Source organism: Pistacia vera, unplaced genomic scaffold (assembly GCF_008641045.1).
Source record: "Pistacia vera cultivar Batoury unplaced genomic scaffold, PisVer_v2 Contig102, whole genome shotgun sequence".
In the NCBI taxonomy this organism is placed as follows: domain Eukaryota; kingdom Viridiplantae; phylum Streptophyta; class Magnoliopsida; order Sapindales; family Anacardiaceae; genus Pistacia; species Pistacia vera.
The window spans coordinates 1,109,780-1,121,948 of NW_022195050.1; the positions used below are offsets into that span (position 1 = coordinate 1,109,780).

Below are 12,169 nucleotides of genomic sequence, written 5' to 3' on the forward strand. Positions count from 1 at the left end.
TGTTATCTCATCGGGGTTGAGGTACATAAATAGTGTCAACCTCAGATATCCTCGATATGTTTGTATTCAGTTATTGGACAAATGACAGGAATATTTAATTGGATTTAGCAACAACTCAATCCCACTATGGCAAACGATTTAGTGTCATTGACATTTACTGAATTACCTAATGAGATAACTTTTCCCGTACCAAGGAGTGATGAATCCTTTGTCGATCCACCATAGTCTCGATACATTTCTCAATGTAGCCAATCACTACTGTATTGTTAGCTCTGAATAGAACTACGTTAGGCTAGTATCAAACTACACCAATTGGTGCACAAGGCGCTCTGGTGATCTCAAGTCTAAGGATCACATGCACCACCATCCGTTAGACGAATTATTCCATAGACACAGGCGTTACCATCCATATGGAATTCTTTAGTGGGCCTCTCAAGTGATTGACTATAACAAGCATACATGTGTTGCACCAAGTTGCCAGCAAACAACCTTGACAAATGAGATCAGTCATTGTCTTTCGACAGGGTCGTTCAACACTATGATAGCCTTACCGTATTATATGTGTCATTGATCAAAATAATACTAGGGCTATGGACATTTCTAGAATGGCCACCATAAGTGATCATAGGGTTCTCACTATCAAGATTTGAAATACTTGATACCCTCGTCATGGTTTCACCATCCTAAGGACATATATCATTACATATAACTATGATTTATACGATATAGAAGAATATGCCTTTTATTGATAAATAAATATTATTTCAAAGTCAACTTTACAATAATTGATTGGCTCTAAGGTGCCTACTCTAACACCTCATTAATCAGTAATTAATTCAGGTAAATGCTATGGATTAGAAACAATAAAATATTGACAACAATTCTACACACTTTGATTAATTAGTATTCTTATACAAGTACTAGAAATAAGCATTTTTGTACTGTAAGATATATAGTATATGTATATGTATTTTGTTTCTTACCTAAATTCAAATACAATAGTAGATATTTATAATTTAAAATGTTGCTTTTGAATATATCATTATAAATATATGCATAAAACATTCTTTTACAAATTAATTGTGTCATATGCCAACGTGACTCCTCATTACAACAACAGAGTTAACGAAACCGTGATAATGAAGGCAACTTGTCAACAGTGGGATATAATTGTATACAAATTAGCTCCTACTTCTCCTCCTCCTTTAGGAGAGATTATGAGAAAGGCCCTGAATTTATTAAACCTCACGTCAACGGCTTTAATTTGGCCAATCATCCAAATAATTGGTTTCTCATCACAATGATCAATTGTATTCTACTTCACTTAATATTAAGTAACTGATTGCTGGTCAAGCTCAAATTAACCTTTTATTTAATGTCTTCGGTCAAAGTTTCAAAAGTTCTTCACGCTAAACCTAATTTTAAAAAACAAAATTAAATGCCAATATGGATGGATGTGTTGATGCAACGAGTTAACTTAAAAACAAGGCTAACACGCGGCTATGCCTTTAGGTTTGATAAACAAGTCTCAATCACGTAAATTTAATTCGTAAAGTTTGAAAGAAAATCTGAAATGTCATTCTATATCTTCAAAGAAACAAATAATATGTTTATATAGATTGGTGACAGCCAACCCTAAGAAGACTTCCAAATAAATAAAGAAATAAAATCCTTATTAAATACAAAAATTAATTAAAAGAAGAAATCCTCATTGTTAACTAATTATAAAATAAGAAAGAACTCTAAATAAAATAGGAAAAACACTCAGAAAACTTAAACGGCCCCGAACACGCCAAACCTGTGAATTTTTGCCTTGAAAACGAACTCCAATTGGAGTATCCGGTTGATCATGACGTTGAGCTCGAAACGAGCTTTCTGTTGATATCTTACCGGCCCTTGTAACTCCTCTCGGATAAAAGTTATGGCTGTTTTAAGTTGACATGCTCATTTAAGACCTTTGGACCGTGCATTTGCGCTTCTGACGCCCAACTCTCCCCAAAAATTCATCCGTTAGACATTTTACATCATATGTTAAACATTACTTGTTATTATATTACTTTATAAATTATAATTTCCGTATAGAACGAGTAAAAATTACCATTACGAGCATAAAGGACCGAGGATTATAGACTTTGCAATTGAACGAAGTTAATTTATTAGTAATGTGGGGTAAGGTCTTGAGTTTGTGCAACTGAAAACTAGAGCGATCAACTTAATTTATATCAAAACTTACAATTAACAATGTTACCTTTTGTGTTTTGGTTACTAATTAAGATATCATTATGGTAATAAAAGGTTCGTTAACTTAAGTCCTAAACCATGAAAGTAATGAATTGACAAAGCCGTCACATAGATATAGGTGTGTTGAATTTTATTATATAGAGGCTGAATTAAGTTATTTGGAAGCTATATATATATGTCACTAACAAGCTACTAGTTAACGTGCATACAAAGTTAATGAGAATAGGCCTTAATCTCCATTAATCATCAACTAATTAGTTATAGTTAAATACGTAATCCAGTACGGAGTGCATAACACTATAATAAAATATTGACTATACTGACTAATTAATTTAGTAAAAAGGCATGCATTTAAATATAATAAAATATAAATAGTTAGCCTTGGCTGTGCATCAGGAATTACAAAAGAAAATACATGTAGAAGCATCTCCAATGGTGCTATTTATTTTAAATAGTATATTTTATATAAATAAAGAGTATTATAATTAATTTTTAAATAAAAGAATAAAATTTTTATTCAAATCCAATAGACTCTTTAAGTTTTAGGAGAGAGAATATGTTTTTTCAAGAAAAAAACTTAATAGAAGAGATAAATTATAAATAAAATACATAAAAACTTGTAATTTATTATTTAAAATTAGGATAAAGAGTGAAATTTGAGAGAGTCAAACCCACTCTTTAATTTATATGTAAAGAATAAAGCATCTCCAAAGGACTTTTTACATTATTCAAACTCTTTATTATAAAGAGTTTATCCATAAAAACAAGAGTCCAATAAACTCTTTATTCATTAAATATAAATTAAAGAGTGAGTTTAACTCTTCACATTTAGAGAGTCCAATTTTACTTTCCATTCTAATTTTAAATAGTAAATTACAAGTTTTTATACATTTTATTTATGATTTATGTCTTCTATTAAATTTCTTTCTTGAAAAATCATATTCTCTCTCTTAAAATTTAAAGAGTGTATTTGATTTGAATAAAAAATTTATTCTTTATATTTAGAAATCAATTAAAATACTTTTTATTTATATAAAAAGATGCTTTATATTTAGAAATCAATTAAAATACTTTTTATTCATACGAAGAGTGCTCTCATCGGAGATGTTCTAATAGACTAAGAATTAGTGTGGCGCTGTTTTCTTCGGATTTCATTTACCAATTAATCTTTCTTCAAATCTACTTTATTCCTTCTTATCCAATGCAAACAACTGTAGATAATATTTATGCTTTTCTGTATAAATAGCTGAACGGTTTCTACTTCTTTCCCACCAACTCATCCTAACTATAACCGTCATCAACTTCTTAATTAGCTCATCATCAACTTCTTAATTAGCTTATCATCAGATCTCTTTCACTTTCATCTCTTTATTCGGCGAAAATGGCGATCAGGTTCTTTAGTACTCATCTTTACTGGTCTCTTCTCATTCTCTCTATTTACTTACACGCATCAGATGCAACACAAAACTATAATGTGTTAAAGTTCGGAGCCAAAGGCAATGGTGTAACAGACTCCACCCAAGCATTCATCAAAGCATGGGCAGCAGCCGTGTTCGAAGAATCAACAACAAATATGTGCCAAAAGGAAGATATTTGCTTGGCCTATGGCATTTAAAGGTGACTAAAAATCGGATATTACAATACGCATTGACGGAACACTAGTGGCTCCGGCAGATTACCGTATACTAGGTCAAGCTGATAACTGGCTAAGCTTTGAAGGGTTAGCGGTGTTTCCATTATTGGTGGAGCACTGGATGCCAGAAATGCGTTGTGGATTGCAAGGAAAAAGGCACTAAATGTCCCACGGAGCCACGGTAAATATAAATTCGCTAATTTGCTTCAAGTTCTTAGTTTCATTTTAATTTGTACGATGTCTCAATTCATGAAATATGGTGTGTGAAATGCAGTCATTGAGCTTCACTAATTCAAACAACACAAAATCAATGGACTCTTATCACTAAACAGTCAGATGTTCCACATTGTGTTCAACGGTTGTCAAAATGTGCGTGTTGAAGGAGTTAGAGTCATAGCTGCGGAGATAGCCCCAACACAGATGGTATTCATGTCCAATTATCTCGAAATGTTATGATCAAGCTCCTCCATCAAAACTGGGGATGATTGCATCTCAATTGGCCCTGGCACTAAGAATTTGTGGGGTTGAAGTGTTACATGTGGCCCAGGTCATGGCATAGGTACTTTTCAATCATACATTTTAATTTATTTGAAGCTACCTTTTTAATAAACCTTCTCTACTACAAATACAATGATAATTAACATCAAGAATGGGTGCCGACCTTTTGTTTAATTTGCAGCATTGGGAGCTAGCCAAGGAATGGACGAGGAGGAGTACAAAATGTGACAATTAAAAATACAACTTTCAAGGTACTCAAAACGGGTTGAGGATAAAATCATGGGCTAGACCGAGCAATGGATTTGTTCAAGGCATTCGGTTCATAGATGCTGTTATGCGAAATGTTCAAAATCCCATTATTATTGACCAAAACTACTGCCCTCATAACTTAAATTGTCTGGTCAGGTGAGAAAATCTCTCAAACTTTTCACTATAATCGAAGATTAGTGTATCCACCATGTTTTAAAAATATGCATAAACAAAAAATACAACTAATTTTCATTTCAATTTATTTATTCAGGTTTCAGGTATCAAAATTAATGATGTGACCTATCTAAATATACGAGGAACTTCTGCTACACCAGTGGCTATAAAATTAGACTGCAGTAAGAAATACCCTTGTAATGGAATAAGACTACAAAATGTCAATTTAAAGTATCTAAAGAAAGCTGCCCAATCATCTTGTAGTAATGTAATTGGGAAAGAATTAGGGTCAGTTGAACCCAACAATTGTATATAGCTGAATAGCTTAAAAGAATTTTGTACATAATTTAACGTCATTGTACCTTATTCTTTTTAATAAATTACTTTATTTATTGATTACTGAATGATATGCTACACATAATGTTTATTGTCTTTGAAATCTAATGTCCAATATACCTTGAAAGGAAGATTAGGGCAGATCTAATTACTAGTTAATTACATGTCATCTTTCACTCTTTCTATTAGCAATATGAAAATGACATAAGTAGCCTTGCAAACTATCAAATCAGATTTCTGAACTCAAACTTATTGATCAATTTGGTATATATGTGGTATAGAATCTATAGATTATAAGACTCGAAAACACTAGAAACAGTGAAGTTGAGATAAATAAAAAGTAAAAAAGTCTCGCACTCAATATATAATAAAAGGGTGATTAGGAAAGACTTACAGAAATAATTATAGTTGGATCAAGTTAATTTGCTTCTGTTTGTGTCCCAACCATGGAACCCAGAAAAAGCTGTCAGGCAGAAATGGATTTGTTGAATTTAGTTGTACATGCTGACTTAAGTTTAGTTAATTTTTTTAAGCAATTTATATCATAATGTCACTAACAAGCTACTTGTTAACGTGCAATGTATATAATATATATAAAACATATATTCAACTTAGATGGTCCTCACTAAGGAAAAATATATTTGCCTCATTAATTAATCAGTAATTAATTCACGGTAATGAAGAACAATAAAATATTGACAAGAATTTTACACACTTAATTTGATTAACTGGAATCCTTATACAAGGAGTAATGAGCATTTGTACAGTAAAATAGTATGTATTTTGTTTCAAATTAATAATTTAAAAATTAGCATTTGAATATATCATCATAAATATATGCATAACAAGGTTCTCAAATCCAAATCTTAGTAATTCTTTTACAAATTAATTGTGTCGTGCATGTCAACATGACTCTCCTCATTAAAACAACATAATGAGGGCAACTTGTCAACAGTAAATAATTGAATTTACTGAGATGACAAAGGCCCTGAATTTATTAAACCTCACGACAACGGCTTTAATTTGGCTAATCATCCAAATAATCGGCTTGTCATCAGACTCATCACAATTATGCATAAATTGTTTTCTACTTCATGATATTAAGTGACTGATTTTTGGCCGCGCCCAAATGCTCTTCATATATTGACAGACCTACTTTAAAAGAGAAAATTAAATGCCAATATCGAATGAATGTGTTCAACATTAATTATAATTAACTGAAGAAAGGATATTTGTCTCTATCCCTGCCAGACAATAAGCTAGTCACCACTAAATCGGTTTGAGTTTATTAATTAGCTCCCTATAACTAATATAATTTGTTTGTCTTAATCTAATATTGCCGAAGTCAGATATACTTTTGGAAGTAAGCCGCTGGATCAGTTATCATGCAGATTGAAATTGATTTTGTATATCCAATGCTGTAAAGTTTGATGAGTAACAAAGGGGTAATAAAATCTCTTATGAGCAAAAATCTGCCATGAAGGCCAACATAATTAGTTAAATTCGCTATAAAAAAACTGCAAACTACTATTACATACATGCATAATGGTAGAAATTGTATTTGTCCTACATCGCCAATTTAATAGACTGTTATGATGTATATATGTGGTATGTCCTCCTTGCGTTAGCTTTTGGAGATGTGAGTTCTACCCATACCCATTTTATCATGGCTATATTTCTTCATTTCTCTTAGAACAAACTATAATGTTTTACAGAATCAACCACAATTTATGTACCAAAAGGAAGGTATTTGCTTGGCTACATGACCTTCAAAAGTGACAGCAAAAGCACATATATAATAATACGCATTGATGGAACTCTAGTGGCTCCGTCAGATTGGCATCTATTAGGTCAAGCGGATAACTGGCTAAGCTTAATTTGAATGTGTTTCCATCATCGGTGGAGCACAGGATGCCAAGGGAGCTGCGTTGTGGAATTGCAAGGCTAAAGGCTCTAATTGTCCCACGGTGCGTATTAGGTCAAGCACAGATTGGTGTATTATTTTATTATGTTTTTTTTTTTAATTTAATAAATCATATTCCCCTACGCATATATTTCACACGTTAATTAATTTGAACCTTGATGATGAAGGCAACGGTGATAGAATCGAAGAATATACAGGGAGACAAAAAACACCCTGAATTCATTAAACTTTACGTAACTGCCTTATTTTGGATATTGGATTGTGATGACAATGAATAAGCAACTTATTGATGGTTGTTATAACCACGCACACAAGAATCAACCAAACAAAGATCACAATCAAGAATCACAAATCACACGCACAAGAACAACTGGAATTTTACCGTGGTTTACTTGCTCTATTTTGACCAAGCTACGTCCACGTTGAGCTCGGGAAACACATGAGCTCGCTGCACTAAATCACTGTCAAGATTACAGATTATACACACAGCAACACAAAACCCTCAATACCCCTTCTTCAACCCATAACTCACCCTAGAGATTATACCCTTTGAATCCCTACTAACAGTGTATACAAATACACCCAGAATGACTTGATCCAGTCACTCAATCAACAAGTTACAAGATTCACACAACCCAAATTGAAAACCCTAAAAGACTCAAAATGGTGTTTAACGAAGAAGAGAGAGTTTTGCAAAATAATACTGCGCGTAAAAAATGCCAAAACAGATCTGCTTTTATATGGTTGACTGTAGGGTTTAATTCCAACCGTTGGATATTCTCTTCATCAACGCTCAGGATTGTTTTCTCAGTTTAGTTCAAAATGAAGTTGTCCCACTTAAGTTCTAATACGACAGTGTTTCAAGCCATCATCCAACAATCTCCACCTTGATGGGTTGAAACAACCCCCTGTGCTAGAGCAGCTTGCCTTCAGTGAGTCCTTCATGGCTCTATTGTTACCCTTGCTTACTGAATGGACAGCAGGTTCAAGCAATGCTTGAACTTAGCAAGTGTAACAATCTTAGTACCCATGTCTGTTGGATTGTGCTCAGTAGGAACCTTATTGAGAGCTATCTCCTCCCTGGTGACCAGATCTCTCACAAAGTGGTAGAGAACATCTATGTGTTTGGTTCGCTCATAGTACACCGGATTTTTACTCAGGTGTATTGCACTTTGAATGTCTGAAAAAATGGTTGGCTTCAGTTCAGACAGGTTTGCTTCACTCAGGATTCCTTTGAGCCAAATTGCCTCCTTAAATACTTCAGCTACAACCACATATTCAGCCTCTGTTGATGACAGTGCAACTATAGGCTGTAATTGTGACTTCCAGCTGATGCAATTACCCCCAGGGTAAAGTAATATGTTGTGGTTGACTTCCTAGTGTCCCTGTCACCTGCAAAATCAGAGTCTACAAAACTAGCTAGCTCAAGTGAGGCAGATCTTTTACAATATTCCAATCCCACATTCAATGAGCCATTAACATATTTGAGTATCCATTTCAGGGCTGTCCAGTGTTCCATACCAAGATTGGACATGTATCTACTTAGCAATGAAATCACAAATGATAAGTCAGGCCTAGTACTAATCATAGCATACATCAAGGACCCAATTACATTTGCATAGGGTTGGTCTCCATTTTAATTAACTCAGCATCAGTATTAGGGCATTGGGCATTACTTAATGTGGAGTGGTTAGCTAAAGGCATGGAAACAGTTTTAGTCCCTGTCATTCCAAATTTTTCTACTAACTTATACAGATATAAACACTAGTGAATTTTCAGTTTGCATTTGCTCATATTTCTATCAATTTGCATGCCTAAGATCTTCCTAGCATCCTCTAGGTCTTTCATTTCAAATTCAGCATTCAGTTTATTCTTTAACACACAATCAGAGGCTTTGATTTGCTTATCAATAACATGTCATCAACATACAGCAGTAAGTAAATAGATATCTCATCCATAACAGCAAAGTAGAAACAACTGTCATACTTACTCCTAGTGAATCCTATACATGCTATAAAGGTGTCAAATCTCTTATACCATTGCCTAGGGGATTGCTTTAGACCATATAAAGATTTCAACAGTAAACAGACATGGTTGGGGGCCTTTTTATCTATGAAACCTAAGGGTTGACTCATGTAGATCTCTTCCTCAAGATCTCTATGTAGGAATGCAGTTGTAACATCTAATTGTTTAAGCTCTAGATCCTGGTGGGCTACTATGGACATCATGAGCCTTATGGTTTTATACTTAACAATCGGGGAAAAGACTTCATTGAAGTCTATTCCCTCTCTTTGGGTGAAATCCTTAGCTACTAATCTAGCCTTATATCTAGTGATACCTTCCTTTAATTTGAACAGCCACTTGCATTGTATAAGTTTCTGATCCTTAGGCTTTGGTACAAGCTTCCAAGTTCTGTTCACCTCTAAGGACTTCATTTCAGCTTCCATAACAGCCTTCCATTTATCCATTTCCTTTGACTGCATAGCTTCCTCATAGGTTTCAGGTTCTATTCTTTGTACTCCAGTACCTGCAAGGAGGGCAGTATATATTAGATCAGCATATGAATATCTTGTGGGTGCCCTTACCTGTCTTCTGGTTCTGTCTCTTGCAAGTTGGTAGTCTTGCAAGTTTTTAGGCTGCATCTTAGTGTCATTTGCTGTTTCTGTCTCATCCTCATGTTCTGGATCAGTTTGTCCAGTTTCTCCTCCAAGTTCAGTAACAGCTTCAGTTTCTTGACTGGTTTGAGTTTGAGCAGGAGGCTCCACCTCAATTGGTGTAACTTCAAGATGGGTGAAGGGATCCTCTGAACTTGAAGTGGGGTCAGATCTAGTTCTAGTTTCCTTACAAGGAAAGACACCCTCATTGAATATCACATCTTTGCTCACAATGATTCTAACCCTCGGAGATTCTCTATCCCAAAGTCTATAACCCTTGTCCCTTCTTGATACCCAAAAAATATGCACTTAGTTGACCTTGGTTCCAATTTTCCTCCTGTGGTGTGTGCATAAGCTGCACACCCAAAAACTCTTAGGTGGCTTAGAGTAGGAACTCTACTAGTCCACATTTCCTTAGGGCTTTTTAGGTTTACTGCAGTAGATGGGCTCCTATTTACCAAGTATGCTGCTATGGTAAGGGCTTATCCCCAAAAGGAGGTGGAGAGTTTGGAGGTTACTAATAAGCACCTAACTTTATCAAGGAGGGTTATATTCATTCGTTCTACCACTCCATTTTGTTTTGGGGTGTAGGTTACTATCCTATGTCTTAAAACCCCTTGATCACAACAAAACTTGTCAAATTCTTGGTTACAGAATTCCAGCCCATTTTTTGTTCTAAGAACCTTTACCCTTTTGCCCATTTGGTTCTCTACTAGAGTTTTCCAGTCCCTAAACCTAGCTAGAGCCTGATCTTTGTATTTCAGTAGGTACACCCATACCTTGCGGCTGTAGTCATCCACCAAAGAAATAAAGTAATTATTCCCTCCATAAGATTTCACTTTTCCAGGTTCCCAAAGGTCAGAGTGTATGTATTCTAGTGGACTAGTGGCTAGGTGTGTCCCCTTGGTGAAACTATTTCTATGCTGTTTCCCTAAAACACAATTCTCATAGAATTCAAGGGGTATAGTCTTGTCCTTACCAAACTGCCCTTTATGCTTCAGAATGTCCATGCCTCTTTGACTGATGTGGCCTAATCTAAGGTGCCACTTTTCTGTATTGGACAAGTTAGTCAGAATAATCATAGAATTAAAGCAGTTTTGGGAATGGTTCCCACAGAGCATGTAAAGACCATTTCTTTTCTCTCCTTTCAGTATCAGGTTGTTATCTCTATATATGTTCAAGCATCCATTTTCTGCTTTATAACAGTATCCTGATTCATCTAAGGTGCCAAGGGATATCAAATTTCTTTTAAGTTCTGGTATATACCTAACCCTAGTTAGTTTTACCATTTTTCCAGTGTTAACCCTTAGAGTCACTGTGCCTATCCCTCTTACTCTACATGCATTATTGTTTCCCATGTAAATAGTTTCATTGTCAGCATTTTCAAATTCCTAGAACCAATCTCTCCTAGGACTCATGTGAAATGAACAGCCCGAGTCCAGCACCCACTCTTCTCCAATGTCATTCATTGACACAGTAAGGACTTCAGGTTCCTCTACTAGGTTTCTAGTAGTGGCTAGGTTATTCTCAATATTCCCTTGTTTATGTTTTTTAATCCACTCAAAGCAATTCTTTTTAATGTGCCTAGTTTTATTACAAAAGAAGCGTTTTCTAGACTCTCCTCTATGCTTGTTGCTGCCCTTCCATTTTTTCTTATTTCTAGCCCCCTGATTATTCTGATTTCCTTTACCAGTTTGACTAGGTTCTGGTCTACTCTTAACAAACAGATTTGTGCCATTTCATTTCTGGGTTTTTAATTCTAATTCTCTGGCCCTAAGTCCTACTGTTATTAAGTCAAGATTTGGTACAGTGCCCGAGTACTGTAGGGCATTCTTGACTACCTGGTAGTCATTAGTCAGGGAATTCAATAGAATCATGGCTAGACTAGTTTCTTCTAATGCTTGGTCTGTCCCTTTTAGGATCAAGGTCATTTTCAGAAACTCGTCTAGGTTTTCATCTATACTCTTAGCACTATCCATTTTATAAGAGAATAAAGCCCCTTTTAAAAAAGCTAGGTTGGGGGCAGATTACAAAGCATACAAGGTATTGAGTTTATCCCAGAGTTCAATCAGTGATTCAATTTTGTCTACCTTCTTGAGGACTCTGTCGGACATATTCATGATTATCAGATTGTACGCCTCCTCATTGATCTCCTCTTTCTTTTTCAACTTCTCCTCTGGCCACTTTTCAGAGTCCTCTTCCAATGCGATGGCAACCTTGTTGTGAGAAAGCAATGCTTTCATCTTTTTCTTCCAACTCCCAAAATCGATCTTCCCATCATATTGGGAGATCTCCACACGAGTAGTGCTCATTATACTGTAACTGTAAAAAGAAAGGTCTAAGAGGTACGTGGCGTTGTTATACCAGAAGTCGTCAAGTAGTACTGCCAGACAGTTTTTAAGGCGGTTACTGGTTTCCAGCCTAGATATCCTTAAACTTGGCCAAGATTTGACTCCCTAG

The 12,169-nt window shown here is 35.1% G+C and overlaps 1 pseudogene; it reads left to right on the forward strand.

Annotated features, from left to right (window-relative positions):
• The first annotated feature begins 3,622 nt into the window (after nucleotides 1–3,622).
• Nucleotides 3,623–5,111, forward strand: LOC116121749 (annotated as a pseudogene).
• Nucleotides 5,112–12,169: the final 7,058 nt, after the last annotated feature.